This window comes from Delphinus delphis, chromosome 6, assembly GCF_949987515.2.
Source record: "Delphinus delphis chromosome 6, mDelDel1.2, whole genome shotgun sequence".
Taxonomy (NCBI): Eukaryota; Metazoa; Chordata; class Mammalia; order Artiodactyla; family Delphinidae; genus Delphinus; species Delphinus delphis.
Window position 1 is genome coordinate 9,544,125 of NC_082688.1, and position 9,772 is coordinate 9,553,896.

The window sequence follows — 9,772 nt, forward strand, 5'->3', positions numbered from 1 at the left end:
CCAGGGAGCCCCAGGGGAGGGGTCGGGGAGCTGAGGGGAAAACAGATATTCTGCAGCTGAGGCCCCCAGAAGAGGCTGGGAGGAAGGAAACCCAGGCATCTCTTGCTTCTGTATCTGTCAGCTCCCATGTGTTCGGGGCAAGGTCAGTGAGAGCCCTGGGCACTGCCACCAGTGGAGGGCCGAGCTAAGAGTGAACCTCTGTGCTCAGTTTGGGGCCACGGTACCAGGGAGGCTCTGCGTCCGGAGCCGGGTTCAAATCCTGACTCCACCCTCACCAGCTGGGGAAGCCAGATGTCCCCTCACAGGGCAAAGCAAAAATTATACGAGGAGGTGTTTGGCCCCGAGGAGCGATCTACCCCTTTCCCAGAGCCCACTCTTATTCTGGTAGGAATTGGAGTGAATGGGGGGTACACCAGGGACAGTGGGACCCTCAGCTGGTGGGCCCAGGCCACATGTCTGGAGTCACAACAGTCTGGGTCCTGATGAACTGCCCCGGTCAGCGTGAGCTCGGGCACTGAATTGGGTAATGAGAAAGGGGTCGCTGAGGCTTCAGACACAGGCTGAGCTCTGAATCCCAGCTCCCAGGGCTGTGTGACCCTAGGGAGCAACTTTCTCTCTCTGGCCCTCATCTTCCTCATCTGTCAAATGGGGATAACAAGAATGGTACCTGTGGCAGATTGCATTATTGGCTCCAACTCGGTAGTGACTCTCGCTAAAGAGGCAGGACACTGTTCTCCACCTGTGACTTTGAGCTTGGCCCCACGTGACTTGCTTTGGCAACAGAAGGAGGGAGGAGAGAGGGAAGCCACTCTGGGGCCAAGACCTCAAAAGGACTTGGGCATTTCCAGTTGCTCTGTGGCTCTGCTATCCACGAGAAGAATAAGCGCAGGCTGGGAGCTGGTCCCGGGAAGAGGACGGAGCATGTGGAGCAGAGCTACTCGCCCCAGCCGAGCCCAGACAAGACCAGCTAACTCCCAAGTCACCCTCTGATCTGTGAGAATAAATGACTGCTGTTTTTAAGCGACTGAGTTTTGGGGTCGTTTGTTACGCAGCAACTTTGTGGTAATCGCTGAATGATACATTTTCACAAAGAGTCAATGCGAGGATTCAGTGAAACAATGCCTGGTGCATAGTAAATGCTCACTAAACACTCAGCTGCTCATATTAATATTGTTATCATTGTCATTACTATTATCATCCACTGGGGGGCCAGAGGTCAGGAGATGAGAGCTCACAGAACCCCGCATTCATCACATCTCCCCAGAGACGGCTCCAAGAGACAAGTGCCCCCACCCAGGTGGCTGCTTTTATTGCGCTTTTGAAAAATCCATTCCAGTTAGACAGTGGGACTGTGGCTCCTGCTGCCCCAGACGGGGGTGACACAAGCAGGGCTCAGGCCCCCCAGGCAGGGGCTTAAGCATTCTATAATAATCATATTTCTTATGAAGCTTTAGTTTCACTTCCCTCAAATTAAGTCTCAGCAATAAAGCAATCGATTCCCTCTCCCTGGGAAACAGTGTTGAATTCAAGCCAGCACCGGCTGGGCTCTCGGCGCCTCTCCACAGGAGCCTCCCTCTCCCAACCTGGAGGTGGCAGTTTGGGGGCCCTGGCTGGTGGTCAGCTGACCCCGAGGACCTTGGGGAGTTTTCAGTCCAGTCGCTGCTCTGTCTCCATGCCTCTAGGCCAGTTTCAGGAACATCCAGCCAGGTGCGCTGGGTACCTGGAGGGGCAGGACGTCACAGGGGAAGGGGCTCACGCTCACATTCCCTGTCCCACATCAGGGCACCCAGCCAGGAGGGCCCTACATGACTTTTAAGAACCTGAGGAACCAAGATGCCACAGTCCCAGCTTTGGTAGCAAACCATGGTGCAGCGAATCAGCAGCGTAGATGGGAAAGGCATGTGAGAGAAGGAGGAAACTTTTCTCCTCACCCTGCAGCCCCCCATCTTAATCCTCCACTCCCCCCATCTCCAGGGAAAGACCAGAGAGGCTGGTTGGTTTCACCCTCTGCTTCCCCAGCCCACTTTTCTCTAAGAAGATGCCTAAGCAAAGTAAAGTGGCTGATGGGTCCCAAAGCAGAGAAGCCCTGCTCCTCCCAGGTCCCACCCAGGATGCCCACTCTCAGCAGCCTCTTGTGAGAACAGGAAGTCAGAGGAGGTCACATCAGGGCAGAGTGAGTGCCCCGGGAGGAGTAGCCATGCCCTGCGTGCTCAGGAAAAGGCTTGGAGTCAGGGCCTGGGGTAAGGTAAGAGAGGGACTTGCCACGGATGCAAAATTTAAGGGGGCGCCAAAAACTCAATGATCAACAGAAATAGTATTTTTTTTTCATTTTGTGGCTGCACCGTGCGGCATGTGGGAACTTAGGTCCCCGACCAGGGATCGAACCCTGGCCTCCTGCAGTGGAAGTGCAGAGTCTTAACCACCGGACCACCAGGGAAGTCCCAGAAATAGTATTCTTAAAACTCAGAATGAATACAGAAAACCCATGACCAACAAAATATCAACTTTGAAATAAAGACTGGCTGTTATCTCTTTGTTTTAAGAACTTGTGTTATTGTGCGCTGGGAGGGGTTGATTCTAACCAGCCTGGGTCCCCCCGCAGGGCAGGTGTGTGACGCTTGGCAATGGTGTGCAAACAGAGCAGGCTACGTGGCTTTTACATATAGTCATGGTCTTCGTTTCTTTTTTTTTTTAAGTCTTTATTGAATTTGTTACAACATTGCTTCTGTTTTATGTTTCGTTTTTTGGCCACAAGGCATGTAGGATCTTAGCTCCCCAACCAGGGATCGAACACGCACCCCCTGCATTGGAAGGCAAAGTTTTAACCACTGGACCACCAGGGAAGTCCCTAGTCATGGTCTTTGATGGTGGAGTTTGTATGAATCTTTTCCACTTGATTTAAAATATGGTGGGGGGGGGCTTCCCTGGTGGTGCAGTGGTTGAGAATCTGCCTGCTAATGCAGGGGACACGGGTTCGAGCCCTGGTCTGGGAGGATCCCATATGCCGCGGAGCAGCTAGGCCCGTGAGCCACAACTACTGAGCCTGCGCGTCTGAAGCCTGTGCTCCGCAACAAGGGAGGCCACGATAGTGAGAGGCCCGCACACTGCGATGAAGAGTGGCCCCCGCTTGCCACAACTAGAGAAAGCCCTCGCACAGAAATGAAGACCCAACACAGTAAAAATTAATTAATTAATTAATTAACTCCTACCCCCAACATCTTCTTAAAAACAAATTAAATAAATAAATAAATAAAATTAAATATGGGGGGTATGCTGATAGATGTGTATGGGGCACAGGATTTTTCCCTTTGCCACAGTCTCCTCCAATATGACTCACATGCTGGGAGGGGAGCCCAGGAGACACAACGACACAAGGAGAAACCAGGAGGAGCCAGGCAGGCGAGGGCTTTGTGTAAGCTCTGGAGCTTAGCACCAACTCCAAGAAGAGGGCAGAGGACAAACAAAAGCACTAACGTGACGAATTGTTCAACTGAAGTGAGAAATCCCCAATTTGGCCAACTCTGCCTGGATTACATTTTTGGCATCAGGAAGATGGGGTCTTGCAGTTCAAAACGAAAGTATTAGGGAAAATAAAGAAATCAAAGTTGCTGACGCTCATTAAGCACTGCCTCTACCTGGCCCAGTCTATGAGCTCTGCACACAGTATCTCATTTAAAAGCCCACAGCCCCCTGTGAGAAAGGAGCACTCGCCATCTCCATTTTCCAAGGGAATGCCTAGGTCATAACCCAGAGAGGTTAAGACACTTGCTTAAGGTCACACAGCCTGGAAGGGGTGAAACCAGGGTTTAATGTCAAGACCCCATCCTTAACCTCTTTTCCATGTGGCTTCAAGTGATGTCTTTGGTCACCTGAGTTTGTGGCTGTGAAATGCATCCCTACTTCACAAGCCCAGGTGGGGGACCCAGAGGTGCAGCCCTGTCTGATGACAGAAACAAACAAGAAAACAGATGATTTTAGTGATAATACGGTACAGATTGTGACCTCGGAGAGAGGGAAGGAGAGGGATCGTATCATTACAAACTGCACCAAGGCCTCTAACGACATAGGACAGGGTGCTGGGAGAGCACATGAGGGGTCCAGACCCAAAGATGGGACCAGAGGCAGAGAACAGGTGATGGGAGGTGAGAGCTGAGGTGCCAGTGGCCCAGGCTGGGGCACCATGAGGACCTTGTCTACCCTGTGAATGATGGTCAAGTAAACCAGTGGCCAAGCTGCACACGGCCAGCAGGGCTCTGCTACCCGGCTCTGATCCAGAGTGGTCCCTCCAAGGACAGAAGGGCCTCCTGGACCATTTGGGGTAACATGTCCTTGTGTGTGTGGACTTAGAGTGCCTGAGCCCCACTGGACAAACCTGCCCTCTCCGTCTCTCTGTGGGGCCTCTTGCCATCCACGCTGCCTCCTGCCGGCTGCGAGGTCACCCGGAAGTCATCAGAAAGCTCCTGGGGATGCAGACCCCGCTTGTCCAGATCTGCTCATCACCCGCTTCCCAGGGTCTCATACACTGCAGGCAGGAGGGCAGAGAGGGGTGTCTGAGGACGGGCAGCTGAAGGGGGCTCACAGCAGCCCAGAAACTGCGGCCCCCATGTAAGAGGCCAACAGACTCCCGGCCCCAGACAGGGCCTCCCGTCCCTGCTGGAACTGAACCAACCCCATGGCCACTGTGAGGGGCTCTCCAAGCCAAAGATGTGAGTGCGTTAATTAATGAATTAGCCGTTTAATTAACATAATTAGGCCTCATTATTTTTTTTGTATCTATCGCCAATTTTTGGGCAATTAAAGTGAACGCTGGTGGAGAATGGAGGATCTGGGTTGTCACTGCGGGCATAGGATGGAACTGCGAGGCCTGGTGTGACCCTCAGGTCACCAGCCCAGCCTAGAGGGAGGGGGCAGGGGACAAGGAGACTCATGTGAGCACACGCACACACGCAAACACCCCCCCACGAGGCGCAGCGTCCCTGAATCTGGGTTTGCAGACCACTCTCCATTCATGTATTGAGCTCCTACTACGTGCCAGGCTCCGTGCCAGGACACAGTTGGACCAGGACAGGCAACCTCCCTCCCGGGGGATGGAGGGAAGTTGTTGGGGAGTGCCAGGGTCAGCCCCCCAGTGAGCCTTTGCAGTAGACCACCTTTCCCTAGCTGTGTGACCTAAGGCAAGTTCCTTAGCCTCTCTGAGGTGTTTCCTTAGCTGTCAGATGGGTATAAAGTTGATATCCACCCCACAGCATTATTGTGAGGATCCAGAGAGACGCTGCACACCAAGCCCCTGGCACATAGGCGGTACCCAATCAAGGTCGTCCTGGTGCCCTTCCCTCCCTCCCCTCCTCCCTCGAATCCATCAGTTTCCAGACACATCGTTCACTCTTTACACACTGGGTTATTCCATGGCTGCTTGTAGCGCTGGTGAGTCTCTCCCCCACTGAGTCCACCTCACCACGTCTCCACTTGCAAGTTCTATTCTCAACACCACTTTGCAGGAAACTGAGGCTGAGAGGAGCTACATTTCGTGTCCAAGAGCACAGTTGGTCATGGCAAAACAGGACTCAAAGCCAGCTCAGCCTGCCTCCGAAATGGGGCAGGACCTACTAGGTCCAACCCTCTACTAGAACAAGACTGGCAAAGCCATCTGCTCTGGGGAGGTTATATTCTAGTGAGGCAGACACATGATTAACCCAAAACATATATAACACGTGATGTGATGCTGTACTTAGGGTTCTGAAGACCGAGGAAGCAAATAATAACAATAGAGGGAAAGGAGATGAAGGGTGTTGGGTCAGAGCCTTCAGGACCAGTGTCCAGGGAAGGCTCTAAGGAGCTGGTTCTGAGAGAGGAAGCAGGGATCAGCTGGTGCAAAGGCCCTGAGGCAGCCCTCAGCCCGCTAGATGGAGGAGATGGGGTGGAGAAACAGGTAGGCTGGATCACGAGAGGCTAGTAGGATGCGGCAGGGATTTGGATTTTGTTGGGATTGGAAGGTTTGAGCTGAGAAGCGACCTGACAAAAGTTTAGAAAGATCCCTGGTTGCCAAGTGGACACAAGACGGTAGGGAGGCGAGGGTGGGGTCAGGGCTCAGCTACAAGGTCGACACACTGGTCTGAGCAGAGGCGTGTCTTAGCCGGGGGTCTTAGCCCTGAGCCTGGACCCGATCGCCCAGGAGCCAGAGAAGACAAGGGCTCCTAGGATGTGGCTGCCGGGCTCACTGACACCCGAGAAGGAGCCAGTAAAGGATCCTGGAAAAGAACAGCCAGTGAGACGAAGAAAAACTAGGAGAGAGGCATGCCGGAAGCGAACTGAAGAGAAGGCTTTGAGGAGGAACGTGTAGCCAAGCGCATCAAATGCAAATGAAGGCATTTGCTAATGAAGGCATTTGCTGCTCACTGGTGGCAGGTCGCAGGTTTCAGGGCAGGGCTGGACAGCCTGTGAGCAGAGAGTAGAGGAGAGACCTGGGCTGGAGGCAGCAGAGAGTGAAGACAACTCTCCCGGCACTTTGCTTCAAGGGAGCAGGGAAGTGGGTGTTAGTGGGAGAACAAGGGCCCCAGGAGGGTTTGTTTACTAGACGGGAGGTGTCACAACATGTCTGGGGCTGTTAGATGTCCAACCCCAGTAAATAAGACCCATGGTTTGGAGGATGTAAACTGTTCAATTTTTCTAATTTGTATTTTCAAAACATCCCCTTGTATAACTTTTTTGTTTTTAACTGCATTTTACCCAACTCATCATTCCAACTTGGTACATCACCTGACTGGGGACACTTGCAACCCTCAGCTCAGGGGTCCCAGCTTGATCTGATGTCCCTCAAAGTTCCCTGCATTTTACCAGGAAAAATACGAAACATAGGTCCAAACCCTTGCAAGCTCATGATCTTTTTTTTTTTTGCATTTTTCCCTTGTAAATTTTTATTTAGCACAAGTCTTAATATTTTTTAATGAGTGTGCCAACCTAGGGGGAAGAAATATGTCATGCATTTGAGACACAGGTGAAGATCCCAGACTGTCAAAGTGGTCCATCAGCCACCCCAGCATAGAGTCTGACGTCAGGCATCAATCATGAAGGCAAAGAAACAAAAATAAAGGATAAGAACAAAATTCTGGAAATGCAACATAAGAGGTTGCGTGTAAAAGGTAAGCGCAATTTAGGATTTCATGACATTTGTTAGTTTTCAGCAAGCTGAACTGTTTTCCTTAAAAGGTTCAACCTTCACATGTGAGACTGTTTTTTTAAGTATAGGTGCTGTAAAATATTATATAAGTTACAGGTGTACAATGCAGTGATTCACAATTTGTAAAGGTTATGCTCCATTTATAGATATTATACAATATTGGCTATATTTCCCGTGTTGTACAATATATCCTTGTAGCTTATTTTATACCTAGTAGTTTGTACCTCTTACTCTCCTAACCTTATGTTGCCCCTCCTTCCTTCCCTCTCCCCACTCGTAACCACTAGTTTGTTCTCTGTATCTGTGAGTCTGTTTCTTTTTTGTTATATTCACTAGTTTGTTGTATTTTTTAGATTCCACATGTGACATTATACAGTATTAGTCTTTCTCTGGCTGACTTATTTCACTTAGCCTAATACCTTCAAGTCCATCCATGTTGCTGCAAATGGCAAGATTCCATCCTTTTTTATGGCTGAGTAGTATTCCATTGTGTGTGTGTGTGTGTGTGTGTGTGTGTGTGCGCGTGCGCGCCACACCTTCTTTATCCATTTATCTGTTGATGGACATTTAGGTTGCTTCCCTGTCTTGGGTACTGTAAATAGTGCTGCTATGAATATTGGGGTGCATGTATCTTTCGAATTAGTATTTTTGTTGTTTTTGGATATATACCCAGGAGTGAAATTGCTGGGTCATATGGTAGACTTTTGTTTGCTTTTAAGGTAGCATTATTTTTTCGGTCTACTTTCTATTTCGGCATAACACGCATATGGAAAAAATGCACAGATCTTACGTGTTCAGCTCAAAGAGTTTGAACAGAGTCAACACGGCCAGGAAACCAGCACTGAGACAGACGTCGATTGAGAAGCACATCCCCACCCTTTGAGGACTGGTGAACACCAAGGGTAGCCACCATCCTGCCTTCCAGTGCCGTAGAGGTTTCCATAAACGGACTCACAGAGGCTGCATCGCTGGGGTCCAGCTGCTTCTCTCACACGTGACGTTCATTCCGGATGCTGCATGTACAGCACACCACGCTACACAGTGTCCCCTGAGTGAATATCCATATTTTTTCATTCATCCTATTACAAACAGGCATTCAGTCCAGTGTGGGGATTAACCTGGACAGCATCGCTCTGGGCATTCTCAAATGTGTCTCTTGGCGTGTGTGCTTTTAAGAACATATTTGTACAAAAGTTGAGAGCCTCTGTACTGAGGAAGCACTACATGTTAATATTCTCAAAACTCACACCCCAAAGTAGCATTAGGCCTGCCAGTCCATAGCCCAGGGTTTGGGATTCTCACTCCTCATTTGCTTTTCTAGTGTTTCTTATTTCTCTTGAAAGCAGTAGCTTTCGACTGGGGACGATATTGCTCCTCGTCCCCAGGGGACACTTGGTAATGTCTAGAGACATTTTTGATTGTCACAACTGGGGTAGCTAGTGGCATCTAGTGGGTAGAGGCCAGGGATGCTGTTAAACATCTACAACGTACAAGGCAACCGTCCACAACAAAGAATGATCCGCTCCAAATGTCAGTAGTGCTGAGGTTGAGAAACCCTGTTTTGAAGGAATAAATGGTTCACGATGCCTAAATAAGGTTGAAACCAAATTGATGGTGTTGGCAATTTCAACTCCCAAAATTATTCCAGGAGTAGCTTTAAGGAGGCAGATGCATGGCTGCCGGAGAGTTATATAAAGTACAGCTGGGCTCCAAGAAAGACGCTATCAGAACCAAGACAAATGAAGAGGGAGAGATGAGGATTGCTCTGCGTTTAAGGCTAAGTATGAACTCGTCTGGTTTCAAGGAGGGAAGGGCATTTGGCAGAGGGAACAGCATGAACAAAGGTGGTGGGATCTCAGAGGAGGGAAGTCCGTGCAGCCTGGGAGCAGGGAAGGCTCCTTGGAGAGGGGGCAGCTCAAGCTGGTTCTGGAGGATGAGCCGTCCTCTGGAGGAAGGACCAGCCAGCGGGGACCTACGCACACGTGGGGCTCAAGTGTCCCGGGAGCCTGACAAGCTAGAGGGAAGGAAGAGAGGGTACCGCCCAAGGCAGTTTGAGGGGAGTTGGGACAAGGCAGCAGTGACTGAGTCCAAAAGGCAGGTGAGGTCATAACCCAGAACATGTCAAAACCTTCCCGTCCTCCAAACCTGCTCCACGGTCCCCATCCCAACAGGAGCCTCCTGGAAATAGAATAATGGCCCCTGATCTCCATCCCGCACTCCAACACATGTGATCCACCAGCAAGTTCTGTAGCTTCCAACCCCAGGGGGTCCTCTGCTCCTCCGCTGCTACCGCCTAGTCCAAGCCACCATCCTCTCCCGCAGGACCATGGCCGCAGGTTCCTCAGTGTGGTCCCTACCTCCACTTGGGCACCTTCCAAATTCTCCTCCACATGGAAGCTGCTAGAGAGATCTTAGTAAAATGTAAAATGAACAAGTCTGCCCGGAACCCCGCTGAGCTCTCCCTCCCACGGTTTAGGCGGTGCCACTCTCTGGGGGGGTCTCGGCTCCAGCTTGGGCCCCTTTCCAGGGGCCTCTGGGGCAGCAGGAGACTTGGTGCCAGGCCCGGGCCCTGCTCTGTTCCAGCTTCCCCAGCAG